The 16,604-nt window shown below is 37.3% G+C and overlaps 1 long non-coding RNA gene across 1 annotated transcript; it reads right to left on the bottom strand.

The window, feature by feature from the left end:
- Positions 1-637: 637 nt before the first annotated feature.
- On the bottom strand, positions 638-14,139 carry LOC136286741 (uncharacterized). Its single transcript, XR_010719978.1, has 4 exons — positions 13,437-14,139; positions 11,098-11,165; positions 6,231-6,337; positions 638-836 (listed from the first exon to the last, which is right to left on the bottom strand). It is a non-coding gene; the product is annotated as an uncharacterized lncRNA (long non-coding RNA).
- Between the last annotated feature and the right edge of the window lie 2,465 nt (positions 14,140-16,604).

Below are 16,604 nucleotides of genomic sequence, written 5' to 3'. Positions count from 1 at the left end.
CTGAGAGGCTCTTTTTTTATCTGTTCATTGCTATTTGTGCCTTTTTTCTAAGAAGAAACGACAGTGTTCAATTTCCTTATATTTTCTAATGGTCCTTTTTCCCTTTAGGAAGCTTAAACTTTGTTTTGATTGTGGATGACTCACTGTCTCCCATTTGTTTCTCCTACTCACAGTCTTTCTGTTGAGTGTGGGAGATTTTTCCTGGAATACAGTAGCCACATATATTTGAATTATCATATGCCCTGGAACCCATTTCACTGTTTTCTACTCCTCAGAAGCTATGAAACACTTTGTAGTCAAATGCTTCAAGTTGCTTGGATGAAAGACATGAAAAAAGTGCAGAGAATTGTTGCTCAAGCACTCAGATAAATTCAGAATTTCCTCTCAGAAGCAGGAAGCATCCCAAATCTCATGCTTTTTTGGAATTTGTAGGCTGGTGCATCGTAAAGGCCCTATTTGACTGTCACCAGAGATCAAAGGCCAAATCGTAACAATCAGTAAAACATGACTCTTGGGCTCAGAGCCAAAAGATGGACATTACTGGGTTGTTTGCTTATCTAAGAGATCTGGCTTGTTTTGAGCTGCAGTCTCTTTATGGAAGATGGTATCATCCTATATAACTAATGCTGGATTTGATTATTGTTTTAAACAAATTCATTGCTTGATCCTAGTGAGTCACTTACAAGTTTATAGGCACAATAAAGGGTAGGATTAACTTGCCTTGTGGTATTCCACTTGAATCTCCAGAAGTTTGCCTGCTCTGTGCAGATGTGTTCTACACCTTTTGGATGTCTGGAGTGGCCACAGCAAACTGTTGAACAATAAACTGCATCTCACTGCAAACATACAGAAACATTTTCTGTTAACCACTTCTGCTCTTGACATAGTCCAGACAACTTGGATTCAGGATTTTGACAAGAATTAAGTGACTCTGTTGAAAGTAACGCAGTCATTCCCTGGCTTTGACTTCCAGAAATGTGTTAATATTTTACATTCATCTAGCCATTGTATTGGCCAGACCACAGAGTAGAGGGCAGGGGAATAAGCTGAAAAGTTCTCTGTGGTGTAGAGGCAAAATACATGCAAAAATTACGGCAGCTCAATTTGCACTGTTAGGAAATTACACTTTACACTGCTGGCCATTCTCAAATTCTTAAAATTTTTTGTTACTATTCTTAGTGTGAAATGTTTTGTGCCTGGTGTCAGATTATGACTGAAATATAGGGAAAAAAAATAGAATGCTTTTCTTGTAGATTCAAATTACTTCTGTACATATCCATTCATATGAGTCTATAGATATTCCTGTTCTTTTAGAACATGAGAAGTTTCCAATATTTTAGAACTTCTCTTATAATTTGTAGAAACTTTTAAAGACCCTTCTCTAATAGGTGGCTTTTTATTATGGAAGTTACTGTGATCATTGAAATGTTAACATTATGTCTTGTTGTATTGCATTTGTTTAAAAATGAGTATATGAAAGTTTCATGGACAGTTCTTCACCATTTGGGTATTTAAGGAACTTGTCAAAATGTTAAAGAAAGGTGATTACACTTCTTTGATTGCAGGTTTTTGTTTTGACAGAACAGGTATGACAACTGTCTCTGGTTTTAGCACGTGCATACCCTACACAGCTCAAATCCTGATAGGGCTAAAAAACTGTTACCCTGTCAGCAGATCAGAGAAATGCAAAAACCAGTTTCCCAGAGAGTATACTCTGCTGTTCAATATTCATAACAATACTTTTTGTATATGTATTAAGAAATAAATATTTGCTCTGACAGCATGCTCAAAAGACAACAGGTTGTGGCAGGAACTATACTGGGAAAAAAGGTACTGTTAATTTTTGCTGTAATGTTTTGATTAAAGAAGGTCAACGTGAAAACAGGTATTAAGTAATCCAAATTAGACACCCTCCCTTCTTTCCACTGTAGAAAGGTCTATAACGTTCCTGTTATTTGAGAGGCTGGCAAACCATTTCTCTGCTCGAGGTAGAAGGAAGACACTGCTTGACCTAAAGCATTTCCCCATCTCTAGAATTTTGCTACTTGGTTTTAAGAAGTCATGACGTAGCCAATTAGATGGCAAATTTTCAGGCCAGAAGATGGTCTTCCCCTTAGCAAGTCAATTAAAATACACATCCCTACCTTGGTTTTTGTTCCAGGTAGTGTATTTATAGCTATCCATCTGATTTTCATTAGTGGAGGCATAATTGATCTTTTGTCCCATTTTGAAGCTTGTATGCACCTGCCTTACAGGTTCATAGCAAAATCAATTATCCCTCTGGCTACAGACACATCCTAGTGCTTCATTAGGAGTTTGTCTGTGTAGGTGGAGTCCTGCGGGTCAGAGTGGCACCAGGTGATGAGGAGGAGTCAGAGCAGCTTGCATGCTCCTGCTTGTACCTGATGTCACATTGGTGCGGTTGCTGACAGGGTTTTGAGGAGGTCTGGTAAATAAAACCAACCAACCAACCAAAAAAACCCACTTTGGCTGAGTTCCTTTGAAGAGGACACTGAAATAGAGATTAATTTGAAAACAGTGTGCTTGGACTTTTCTGTTATCACAAGTCTATAATAGAAGTTCAGCAGTGTAGTAAGATAAGTGATTATCTGACTAAAATGACCATCTTGCAGGTAGTATTTATATAACTTTGCTCAATTCATCTGACTGATGCAGAGTTTGATTAATTCAGTAAGTTACTCATATTTCATTATAAGTTTGTCCTCACAAAAAACCAAAAAATGCTGTTTTGGCTGTTTATGATCAAGAATTTTGTGTTTTGTGAAATCATTGATTGTGTCTGATAATAGACTTCAGTGATCTTTATGTCCTTTTGGCTGAAAAGAATACCTAAAAACCACAGTTGTAGATCAGAAGTCCTTGTATGTAGGTAGTATGATGTAATCACTCAAAATTTATCTCAGATCATAAAAAATAATGTATTACACGTTCTCTCATTTTTAAAAATTAAGAAATATAAAAACAATTTACAAAATCCTAAACCGTTCTGTGACTGTTCAATTGTGAGAGTACACTAAGTCCTGAATTTTATTGGTGGCGTGGTTTTTCATCTGTAATTTTTGACAGTGTTGTTTGCTAGAAATAGTGAAGTTTTATATGTAAATATATACAACCCTTGGTCCAAGTTGTATGGGTTTCTAGCGTGCTTTAAGCTACATCATGATGTCATTGCCTCTCATTAATTGTCAAATTACCTAAAATTGCTTTTCAGATAACCTACTTCTCCTTTTACCTTAATGATTTAAGTTTGTATGTCAGTGTGTGGACCACAAGCAGTTAGAGAAATTTCACCAGCTTCCTAAAGGTAAAGTATTTTTCTCCTCTGGCAAAATTACCGGATGGAAGCAAACCAGGCTAAAGCTGGCACATCCTTTGCAAAGCCAGGCTGGGTCATGCGCAGAGCACAGCCAAGCAGGGAGACTGAGATTGTATTGGCAAGAACAAGATGAATGGCCCCCTGGAGACTATGGGGTTTGTATGCTCGTTTCCACCACCTTTTCATCCTTTTGTACCCCCTTTCAGTTCATATGCAGATTAACTCAAACCAAGTCCACACTAAATACTCTTTTTCACTTCAGTTTTGGAAGGTAGGTGGAGGATCTAAATATTTATGAGGCTTTTTTCCTCTGGTTTATGATGCACTCTTGTTGAATGTTGAGGAATTACGTTAATGAATGCATGCCTGCACACACAGACACAGAAACCAGGCAAAAGGAAAAAAACCACACAAAGCATTGTCAGCTCTAATGTCAGTGCTTACTAAAACAGTTCCCATTAAAAAAAAAAAAAAAAAAAAAAAAAAAAAAAAAAAAAAAAAAAAAAAAAAAAAAAGAGATTTAAAATCCATTGCCAGGAGAAAAATAAATTGTATGGCTGAGCACAAAAGAAAGAACAAAGTTTCATCTTTGCTTTCCTCAGCTGTAAATGAAACTCTTGTTTCAGCTCTGAATAAAATTGAAATAAAACATATTAATGAGAGCTTGTCTGAAGTCTTAACTGGATTTGTGTTTTCAGTAATAAAAGACCAAGCTTCAGTCCTGTACAAGTTTCCTTTAACACCAGTTGTAATAAACATGATTTTTTTTAGTGTGATACAAGGTGCGGTTAAGTATACTTTAATTAGACTTCCAAGTCAGATAATTAAATGACACTGGTTTTGCCATGATTTTGCTGAGTTCAGTACACTTATTCAGGAGTCTTAGTTTTTAGGAGGCAGGGGTTTTATGAAATGGATTTTTTTTATTAAATAGAATATACTGAGATTATAGCCAGACATACTAGAATATTAATTTATTTTCAGAATGGTTAGTTCAAAACTGTAACTTAATGAACATTTTTTCTATAGATGGAAGAGTAAATGGCATTAAAGTACTAGTACTGAAATATGGGCATATTAATTCTTTTAATAGTACATTGTCAAAAAGAGTTGCCTCTTCAACTTATAATTATCAATGCCTTCCTTCCACCCCTTTTTATTCTCTAGTACACAAATAGCTGTGCCAGACAGGGCTGCAGTTCACACAGCTGGGACAGTAAATTCTTCTGCATTTAGGAGGCAGGACAAGAGATTTTAAAATACGCTTTTGTGCTATCATTTAAAAACTAACTGAAGCAATTGCAAAATAGTAGCTCTTCAATAGTATTTCTCCATCTATACTCAGTTTTTCATATTAACAATATGCATATCTGAAGTTCATAAAATTTTATCCTAATAAATATGTTTACCTCTTTATGGTACTTCGTGTTCTAGCTATTCAGTTTCATATGTAATTAAATCCAGTAAAGCCATCTATATTTCATTTGTTCTAAACATGTTGTTGATCTTAAAACATTGATTGTGCTATTTTCAATTATTTTGCCTGTGTTACTCAAGGGTTAAGTGAAACAACTTTGTTTAGCAGATCCCAAAACGGTAAAGCTGTATATGACCTAATAAAAATTAGTATTTAATAATTGAAATTGCATCACTTTTGTTTAATCTGTTATCCTTTAGCCTAAATCTTCTCCCTCTTGCCTTTTTTTCTTCAAGTCTACATAGCCAATTGTGGCTACAAATACAATATTAGATATTGCTGAAGTACTTAAACTCCTTGCATGTGAATTTCAAAAAAGAAAGAATCTCAGTTTTGTCTGTCAACTGGTGAGATTTCAAATTTCCTGGACTTCTCCATCCTGGGCAAATTGAAACACTTACGTGTAACCTTAGCCAAACATACTTGCACACCTGTATGATGATGTGCCTCTTTTTCTCTGGGGGTGGATTTGCAGGAAGGGGAAGCAGGACTTCCTGCTGTGTATACATGTACATAGCACACAGAGGACAAATAGGCAAGTGGAAAAAAAATGCATCAAGCTGGTAAATGTTGGAAGAAAAGAGCATCAGGGAGATGATATACTTGAATAAACTTTGAAGAAGAAGGAGTAGAGGCAGGCATAGCAAAATGTTTTTATATAGAGGACTCTAAGAAAAAAACAAAGTTCAGAGAGTCCCTGGCTTGAGCACGACTTTGGGGGTTCCTTTTGAGCTATTAACTTTTCCAAAGAGAGGAGACAAAAAATAGCATACCAGCTAAGGTCCTTTTTGGGCCTAAGAGAGGTGGATGAACTATAGGCCTAAGTCAGGGAGCAGGCACATCAGACTCCTGTAAAAGGCTTTCATTTGTCATACCAAGTAAGTACCCACACATCCACAAAAAAAAACTGCAACAAAACAAAACAACCAAAAAAACCCACCCAGTTGTAGTGCTCAGGAGTGCCATGTTAATGATGAGGAAAGTAATTTTCTCTACTCTTCCCAATGGCACAGGAAAATTTAAGAATGGACAGTGATCATAAGCCTGAGCTAGGCGTCATCCACATGTGCTTGTCAGCAGCACCTCCAGCCAGCATGCTGATGGGAAGGACAAACCACCTTCTCCAGGCCCAGAGGTTCATGTGGAAAGGGGCCCATGTGAGGAGCCAAAAAGTCTAGACCGAGGGGCTGTGGCCTGTGCACTCACTAGCTCACATTCCTTAAATAGAATATGGGCCAAAAACTCGTTGCCTATGCTGAGCACTTCGCCTCCTCTGCTGAAACCAATCTGCATCCACAGATTTCTAGATTGTTAGAACAATCTCTGCTTCCAGAAGATGAAAACACAGAAATCCAACTGTAAAAATACAACGCTGATGCTTTCAGTGCATTCTTAAAGGCAAGACCATGGGCCTACCTAGTGATCTTCTGCCTTTGGAGGTTTTGCTTCAGCCATTCCTCACTTTCTTGGTCAGAGTCCCACAACAGATTCAGACTTAAGATCCCAATGCAAAATCCTAAATCCTGGAGAAAAAAAACCCAGGAAAACAAAAAAGGTAATGGAAGTGATTATAAGGACCCAAGTTATAGCACTGTCAGGATTACTAAATAGTATAAGATTTCCAACAATTGAAGCTCTCCTTTATTTGTTTGTACTCTCTCTACATTTTTTACTTTTTTTCCTCTGAATTTGTTTAAATTCAGAAATCACAAGATACGTAAGGATTAAAAAACGTAAATTAAAAAACCCACAACACACACCACTGCAAATTGCTGGTAAGTTCTTTCAATATTCAACTTCTGTGGTGAATACCAAAAATGAGCAATATTCCTTTTTCCTAAGGCTGAGGCTGATTCTGAAGCATTGTCACATTCTATCTGAAGGCAGTGGGGTGCAACCATGTGTTTTCAAGAAAGTACTTTCATGAGTCCACCTAATCTTGAGGCTGAGATCCTTCCAAATCGCATCCTGCATAAATTTCCCTTTTTTTTCCTTCCCAAAAAAAATTCCTACAGCTAAATCACAGCATTCTAAATGGAGTCTGGCACCCGCCTAAGCTATGAGAAGTCTAGCTGTCTCCATACTAGTGTGAGAGAGTCATCTCACAGATGGGAGGTGTATCCCCACGGGTGGCACTGAACTGAAAGGAAATCTGAAAAACAATTTTTTTTTTTTTGTGAGTCTGTTGTACAGGATTACAGTATTTGTCTTTGGTGCCAAAACAACTGAATTAAGGGTCAAACACAAAAAATCTCTCTCTGTACTCACAGATGCCTTAAATTCTGCTGAGAGACAGACCTAGAGCTCGTAGCAGACAGAAAGGTACAAGTGCTGAAGTCACCAAAGTGCTTAGAGGTCTAACATATGTCCTTAGACAAGTTTCTCAAATGACAGGTCTACCAAAAACCCCAACAAAACAGGTCTGCAAATTTTCTCAAGTTTTGGGTGATGCATGCTTTTTCTTCTCACATACAGAAGCAATGTTCAAATTCATGGTTCAGATTCATAAGCACTGTTCAGTTAGGACTCCCCAGCTAATCTGTTTTCCAGAAATATCCTTCAGATACTTAACCTTCATTAATTAATTGATGAGGGAACCTGAGCCTACCTCTAGACACAGCTTTACTACCTTGGGCATGGAACTCCTGTAGGCCTTAAGTGTCATAGCAGAATGGCTGTGAGATGCTGGTAGAATAAAACAGAACATGATTCCTTCCTCTTACACAAATCAACTCTGGATTTTTTCACAAATCATCAAGAGGCTTGTGGCTGTTCTTCAGGCAAACAGCTTCCAATATCAACAAGTCCTGACCTAGGAAGGAGGAAAGTGGATGTGGGAGTTTTATTCTCCAAGCACAGTATTGTTCTTATCCTGCTTTCTCCTGTTTGAATTTCTCTGTGCAAAGGGGGAAGGGCAGAAGAGAGTTCTGTTTCATAGCTGCTTTCTTTCCTGTTACTTCTGCCGCAGAATCTTCACACTCTATAAATAAAGAGGGATTATTTGAAAGGCAAAAGATGATACAGGCAAAAGTTGCAGATTTATGTGACAGAGAACAGAGTAAACTGAGGAGCCTATACTGTTATTTCAAGAATAAATATTCCATTTCAAAACATAGTAATTTGCCTCCATTCCATTTCTGATATTTTTTGAGCAAGAACCATTGCTAATTTGTTTGTCAAGGATTTCTTTGTCAAAGTGTGAGAATTTTTCTTTTAAAAACTATTGAATATCAGTAATTAAATAAATGAAGTTTACAGAAACCTCAAGCATAATTTCTACCTAAAGATCATTTAGTGTTCCTAAACGGTGTAGACTGAATTTGTTATCAAGTTTGCAAATATAAATGCTCATAAGTTGAGTATTAATTACCTGACCAAATTTAGAAGCATTCTAGAAGTTTATTATTGAATCAGCTGTCTTTAGCTTTTTTAATTTGTCAGAAAAAATCCAAAAAAAAACCCATGTCAAAGCTGGAAACTAATCAATTAACATTTTGTGATATTTCTCTGAGGAAAATAAAAGGGCTTGTTTTGTTCTTTAAATACTGCCTTAGTCACTTTACTAGAGTGATTTTTAAGAATAATGTCATCTGAATAAGGGTAATGATCTAGAAAGACACTGAAATGAGACAAAAGAAATTTGAATTTAATGTCAGCTTTTGATACAGATTTTTTTCTGCTTCTCATCTAAAACGTTCAACAAATAAAACCAGATCAAGCTGCGACCATAGTGCTGCTCACCCTGGGCTGGCTGTGTTTACACTGCTGATATTTCATCCAAGGCAGCATGGCAGCTTATCAAACAGTGCCTGGCAAGTCTTTGGGAAAGTGTTACTTAGCCTTGGGGGAAACCTCTCCCAAAGCTCTTCTGAGCAGCACTGCCACTGGGATGCACTCCCCAGCACTACTGAATTTCTCAATGCACATTTAATTCCCCAGAGTTTGATCAGACCATGGGACAGTTCTATCAGTAAATGCCCCTTTAATGGGGAATAACTCTTTTTCCTTTCTTTCTCTCCTTATCTGCTACATCTATTTGAGCTATGATATCACTGGCAAAAGTAATCTCTCCCTCTTATGTGTAAACCATCTATTACAGGCAGATCACAACTTTAATTTGAGGTTATTACATAGTATATTAGAGTAGCAACAAAGAAATTGCTGAAATTTAGAAAAGACTGATAAAAGAAAATCTGTGTCTCCCCACAGAAATATATATCTGTTTCTGTAAGTGTGAATCGGTCAGTATACTTACTAGTATACAGTAGATGTGTGTATATATATTTTTAATATACTATGTAAAAGAGTTCTGCATTACTGCATCCCTCTGCCAGCAGAATTAAGATAACAATATATTACACAGCTTTTTGACAGATATGTTATAGGTGGTTAGATAGTCTCATTCTTGCATTATGAATAGCTCCTCCAAAAACCTGGACAGAGGCATATTATATGACATTTCACTCAAAATTGACAGTATTTCATAGAGAAAACAAAGATAGCTATTCTCTAATAATATTTTTAATTTTCTTTTAAGATCAGGCTACATATCATATCATTTAAGTGATAGTACCAAAAAACCCTACTTAATGAAGGATGAAGTTAAGAACAGAGATGAGGGGTAGCACAGGAAAAATAGAACCCATGCCTGAGACAGGTGTTTTAATGGCTACACCTTGGCAGTGAATTTCCCTCTAACATGAAACAAGAAAGGTAGTTAAGGAAACAGTAGAGGATAACAGTACACACTCAAAGAGGGACCTTGCACAACAGTGCAAGACGAAGAGAACCAATCTCGTAAACTGGAAACTCTGAATTCAGAAACATAAAAATATTTTTTCATTTCTTCTAATAATCATAGCTCCAAGTAAAACTGGGTGAAATAGCTACGAAATATGCAAAGCAGCTGTCTAATCACACATCAAAATGACAATCTACAAGTATTCGAGACTTCTTTTGGATTTACCAGTTCCATCAAGAATATGCAACACAGTACCAGCTGCCAACACTTTCAGGAACAAATGTATTAAATAGATACTACAGTGTGTGGGAGAATTTCCTAACCTGATGGTAGATTATGTGACTTTGCAAACTGATGCAGAACCTCCTGCCTTGGTCCAGGGAAAGGAGCAAAATATAAGTGATTGACCCAAACACTTATTAAGGCCCTTCAGACCGGATTAAAGTCAAATAGCAGGAAACATTTAATATAAAATATGCACAGCAACACAACCTTAATTAGACACTCATGTCTCTCAAGATATCAATAAATGTTTCCTTTCTGATAAGCCTGATTTAATAGATTATAATAACAGGAACATTTCTGAAACATCATTCAAGGAAGTAAGAGAAATAAACAAGCTCAAACATTTAAAACATAACATCAATTAGCAGACCATTCTTTTCAAAAGAAATCTGAATTTCAAGTTTATTTAGCTTTAGTCAAACACAATAAAGGCTTTGTTTCTAGAATAATTGGTTTTGAGACTTGAGAAACAGCTTCTGGGTGTTGGTGTCTTCATTCACAGAAGGCTACATGAACAGCAAAATGTATTGGGTGCTTTAAGTTTTAGCAGTGAATTAGAAAATAAATTTAAGGACAGATGTCCCCATCTAAAGAGGTTTTGTGTCTGTTTGTTCTTACCTTTGGCTAGAAACAGAAACTGAGAGGTCAAAAATGGGATCTTGCCTTGTGCAGCTGCCTGGTGACAGCATCATGTTCAGCTTGACCATGTGAGTTCTCACCTGAGTTTGGCACCTTAAGGAGCCTTGAAGCAAGAAATGCACAGCACTTACGTTTAGCATTTTCAAGAAAAGCAAATTCACAGAAGTTGCACTCATTTTTGGCTATCTACACCATGAAAAAGTGGTGCAGATTGCTTAAAATTCCAAGAACAATACTCCAATATCCCTCCTCATATAGGTTTCTGCTCCAGTTCAGACACAGTGTTTGATTTGTGTTGAATGGTGCTTGCTGGTTGTATTTCAGAGGTGAAAGAAAAAAAAAAACCAAAACTGTCACGAAGACAGACCTACAGGAAGAAATGAGGACCCACTGTGTCTCCAAGCACAGGACAGGGCTGGGGGGAAGGTTTGTGTCTGGAGCCAGTAACGGGTGTGAAATCAAGTAGTGACCTTAAATCTCACATCACACCATGACTGTTCTGTGAAGAAGCTCACGGCTGCAGAACAGGAGATCTCTTAACTCTAAAATTATTTTCTTGCCAGCAAGGAAGAGGGGAATGAGCATTCCTGCATGAGTGAAACCTGTGAAAACACTCACCTGCATCTGTACTGATACTGTTTGGTTTTCTCAGAATGGTTTCCTGAATATCAATGGGCTCAGCTTTCCTGTGTGAAAATAAATGGCCTCAGTTATTCTGCTGCCGTGGGATGTGAAGCAAATAGTTACCTTTGTTCAGGTTCTTGTAATTCAGAAGTAAGAATATTTGAGCATAAACGCAGTAGTGGATTTTTAATGCAGTGAGTTCATGAAACCAGGTAACATTGTCCGGTAAACTAGAGAGAAGATTCAAACCCACCTGACATCAATGAACAACTTGATTCAGTGATGCCAGGATTTCATCCCTAATTTTCCAAAACAATGGTTAAAATTACAATATTCCCTTGAAAGGAGCCTTCCTTTAAAAAACAAAAAAAGAAAAAGTTTTTTAAAAAAATTCTGAATTCCAAAGATTGTATCTGGAAGGTTTTAAAATTATGTCTCATAAACAGTGTTTTATATATGGCATCAAAAGGAAAGATTTAATCTATATTGCTGTTTCTGTTACATCAGCTATTTAAACACGCTGAAATAAAGGATCCCAGAATACTCAGCTGCAGAAATCATAGATCCTAAAACACCAGAAACCTTCACAATATCATTAACTGCAGACAAACTGAGTCTCAAAGTCAGTATTTTTGTATTTAATCATGACATGACTACCTTTAAAAAAAAAAAAAAAACAAAAAAAACCATAAAAACATAAAACACTTTTTAAAAAGTTAGCAAACATGTAGATATGAACTGGAACATTCAAATGTATTATCAAAGAAGAGAAATAAATTTTTATATATACTGCTATATTACTGATTATACTACATCAAAAACCCCCTTCATTTTAGCAATGTTTTTGCTGCATTAAGTCAGTGGAAGTTCCCACCAGGCTGTCACAGTGTGCTCAGTGAAAGAGGCTGGATACTACATGATGTCCTTAGCAGGGAGCTCTTTTAAATAATTTGTACGTGGTGCTGGACTATGTGCATAATTCCCTCCAATCCACTAGAATGCTGAAGTGGCCAATGCACAATAGGGCCTTTGATGATGAAGAAAGATAGTGGAAGAAAGATGTTCCAACTCAGGTACTTCTCACTCCTGATCTCTGTCCCTCAAAAATCTTGGAGGGAAAAGACTCTCTTGATGGTAAGCTTGGTTTCTCAAAGGTAAATGGAAAAAAAAAGGAACATGCAGAGAAGATATTCCCCAGAATCTGAACGTATGAAGCTCTCTTCTGCATCTTCCCTTGCCACCACCTCAAACAGGTCAAGTTTTCCAAAATTTAAAAATCACTAAGATGACTTTACCACTTCTCAGAGAAAACCTCAGTCTCAACAGATGGGTGTTATATATATATATTTTTTTTTATTTGCTGCCAGAAAAACCTAAGTATTCATTGGTATCTGTGATTCACTTAAGGAAATAGAGAGTGGACTGCAGCAGAAAGAAAAGAGCAAACTAATGCTGTGGGTGCCTGATCACCACAGAAGAAAGCCTTTCCCGAACCAAGGAGGGAAACCTTCAGCAGTGCCTGTGGGAATCAGGAGCTATAGAGAGAAGGAAATGACGTAGCAGATAGCTTCGGTGCACCTCCACATTGGCAGCAGCAAAAATGTAACATGAAACTAGAAAAATCCAAAGAACTGAAGCAAAGAACAAAATGAACCCAAGAGGAATTCAGAGGGTGGTGGCGAAGGGCACTTGTCCTGGATGGGACAGAGCAGCCACAGTAAGGAGGTGATAAACAGAGTGCCAGAGGCATGACAGCATGTGCTGTGGAAAATAAAGTTTGTAACTGCAGACATTTTAAGAATGCATTCATTCACTGAATACAGTGCAAAGCACACAAGCACACAATGTCTGGAGGGCCAGAGAACTGTTCCTCCCTGAGAAGTTAACCCACTTTTTTTTTTCTTTTTTTTTTTAAAGTTACTTTATTTTTTTGTGCTGGACCGTGCACAGATACGGATCACTGAAACTTTCACCCTGTTTCACTTCTGTTAGACTGACTAGAAGAATTCTATGACTTTCTATATGGTTTTTTTACCTGTGTTTCCATTACTAGCAAATCTGTAAATAAAGTTCTTGAGACTGGATACTGCATATAGCTTCAGAGAGGTCACTAAGAGAAATGGTAACCCTCTATCTTCTGCTACTGCTTTGCCTATTATGTTGCAGATAGTTTACTAGACCTAGTGTTCTCCACCTACAAGGGACATATTTCCTCCCTTTTCCAATGTCCTCCCTTTTCCAATGCTTCTGTTCCTCCTTCTGTCCCTGTAATACACTTCTCAGCCTCAAGTTCCTTTTTTCATCTTATCTTAATCTTCCACTTCCATGCTTACCTCCAAAATAGACATCCTTAGCTTTTCATAACTTGAATTTACTACTTCTTCACAGTTCACCTTCTCACCTCCCTTCTTCCTTTAATTTCCAGATGGTATCTTTAAAGCCTCTCAGGTGGCTACATCCTCTTTATTCCTTTCACCTGCTGCTCCAACTTCAAACACCTAATGCAGACAATAAAATCTACTGTTTGCTGCTCTTTCCATATGTCTCACAAGTCCTGACTTCCTAAGCTTTCTGCATCATTTCTTTCCTGCCTAATTACCCAGGTTCGTCCTGTGGAGCTGCTCTCCCTGAGCCATTGTTTGGTTCGGCTTCCATGTGCCACATGTCCCCCTCATCCTGTGTTAATATCCACCCTTTTCTCGTGGCTGGTAGCACCAAAGTCTATATTTTGACACAAACAATTTTATAGTATTTCTACTTTCTATTTTATTGTGTTGTGCAGACACACAAAGGTCTCAATTAGCCTGTATCTTGTCGTGACAAAGATCTTTCTTGCCTAAACTAGAAAGGAGATTTTAAGCACAAATGCAGAGATTTTGGCACCATCTTATTTCCAGAGGCCCTATTTTGTGGAAAGTCGAACTCAGTGCTTCCTCTCCTCCCCCATCTTCTCTCTGCTGCCTCTCCGATCCATTTGGATCTCCAGGCATAAACACAATTTCACCAGAGTTGTTTTGCGGTTCTGTAAAATTGCATCAGACCCAAAGAAATGTAGAGGTTTCTGAGGTGACTGTTTCTGCCTGTTACAGTAATACATCCTGCTGGCTGCTGTGTTGTAGCACACCAAAAATTTAAGTCCATATCTTACCCCAGCTACCTTTACTACAGAGTACAGTTAGTGGAAAAGTAAGGAGTACAAATTAGGAGAAATATATGCCCCGTGTTATCCTACCACAAACACTTTTTTTTATCTTTCCTACTATTAAAATTACATTTTACCGTCTTGACTCATATGTTGGGTGTTTCTCAACTAAATCTTGTTACAAAATTCTGTGTCTTTGTATCACAGAGCAGAAGAACAACTAAACTGAGTTGTCAGTCGTGTTATGAAATGGCATCTTCACTCTCAGTCTTTCATTCCACTATTCAATAAAGTCTGTATCTTGCTCTACTGAATAATGTGAGAAGGAATTCAGTGCAGCATCTACATAAGCAAGGATTGGAGCTGTAGTTTGTATAAGTGTCTTACATACCACTGCAAAAGGAAGGCATAATTTAAATAACTTAGAACATTTCTTTCGAGGCATACATTACACTTAAACAATCAAATTTTTTTGCCAATATTTTTGCAAAAGGTTGCATTGCTTATTATTGCAGCATCAAATGTGCATCAAATGGAATCCTGATCCCATATTCAGTTTCTCTGGTTTTCCAACAGCGTTGCTCCAATATCCTTCCCAACCACATCCACATTACTCCATAAGAACAGATGGAGTTTATGCACAACTGGCTTTTTTTTTTCCTATAACGAATCGAAACGAGCAGCCAGACAAGACAGAAATTTGCTGAAATTCTGAATTCTTTCTGCAAGTTTAAAGATTTTATAAGTTATCATTCATTGATTATACAACATCCATGCTCATAAGCATCTGTTGGTTGCATATGGGAGTTTAGACTAACTCCTTTTCTTATACTGCTGTGGAAAAAAAGACACAACTTGATCAAAAGAGAAGTGCTGCAGCAGCTGTTTGCAGGATGAGCTCTCTGCCCCCCTCTGAACTGGGGCAGAAGCAACCAGTAAGAGAGGATGTACCATATCACGCACACCAAGAACTCAGGGACAGATATGATAAAGCCAAATTTTCCCATCTGGGCAGAAACGGGCAGTTATGGCTGAGATTCAGCTCTGGCAATTTACAGGAAGATTATGAGCAGGTCATAATAAGCAGAAGTTTTTCTGGCAACTGTTTTGTATGTTTATGAAGATAATCTATCCATTTGGAAAAATTGCAGACCAGGTATATTTAAGGCTCCTGAAATAAATCCTAATCATTGGAAGACATGCTTATACATCACAGATCTTCATTAGAAGAATTTTAGCTTTCAGATTTCTGCCTCCAGCCTCAGCTACTTGTTTCAGTCCATTCAGCTCTGTGAACACTGGAAAAGATGAATAAATCCTGGCTTATATTCTTTCCTTTTCCTGACTATCAAAAGTTCAAACACAACCATTAAACATGCAACATTTACTTAATGGCATGCTTTGTTAAAGAGTACTGTTCAGTCATTTAGAATATGCCAAAAACACAGGAAAACAACTTTAAAAAATTTAGGAAAATTACTCTGACTCATTCAATTTGTTTCCTTTTTTCCTACCATGATGAGACACTGGGCTGCAGGAATGGAGGCTTCCAGGAAGCACTAGGGAATTCTTGTCACCATTAAATATATCACTATGTTGGGCTATTTTTTCCCCCCAGGGTCAGAATTACCAGTCTTTTGGGTTGCTCTCCCTAAAGGTGGAATATGCTAAAGAAATAATAGCAAAGTCAAGAAAATATCTATCACTGAAAAAAAAAAATTAAATCCCAGTACTCCAAACAGCAGAAAGACAGCCATTAATTTAAATCAGTAAAAGAGCTGGGTTCACTTGTCTTCACTCTTTCTGGTTTTCTGTCCTGAGTTGAGAGCACATTCCTCCAGTTCAAAACTTCGCACATTTTTCCCTTTCTCATCTGTGCTGCCTGCTTCAGATATCTTCTCATTTCTACTCTTGTCTGAGCCTAGTCCTGGCTTCAAACTTTTTAAGTATCCCATCTTTATTTTTAGAAAGTTTTTCTTACATGATTTTCAAGCCATCTAATCAATTAACAAAATGAAGTTAAACTCACATAGGCTGGTTTTCAACCAGCACTTAAAGTTCACTATTTCTGTTTCAGACCTGAAATTCAAAAACATTTTTCCAAAAATATAATTTGGTCTAGTAAAAGAGATTTATTTCCTCTCTCTTGAAAGGAGCTATTCTTTTGTGAACACTACCACCAGTGTGCTCTTGGACCCAGATTTTTTATGTTGCTGTCCTGTGCTATATATTGTATTTCTCTAATTAACATTGTATATTACTCAAAACCAACACCTTGACTATTACAAGAATTTTATCAAGGGTGCTCCACAAATACAAGTACTGCAGGAGATCAGTTTTGTCAATGCTTTGCAGTACA

This window comes from Chamaea fasciata, unplaced genomic scaffold (assembly GCF_029207755.1).
Source record: "Chamaea fasciata isolate MVZ Bird 193981 ecotype frontalis unplaced genomic scaffold, bChaFas1.0.hap1 SCAF_3, whole genome shotgun sequence".
Lineage (NCBI taxonomy): Eukaryota > Metazoa > Chordata > Aves > Passeriformes > Sylviidae > Chamaea > Chamaea fasciata.
Note: the sequence above shows the minus strand (reverse complement) of the source record. Positions and strands in the feature narration are given on the sequence as shown.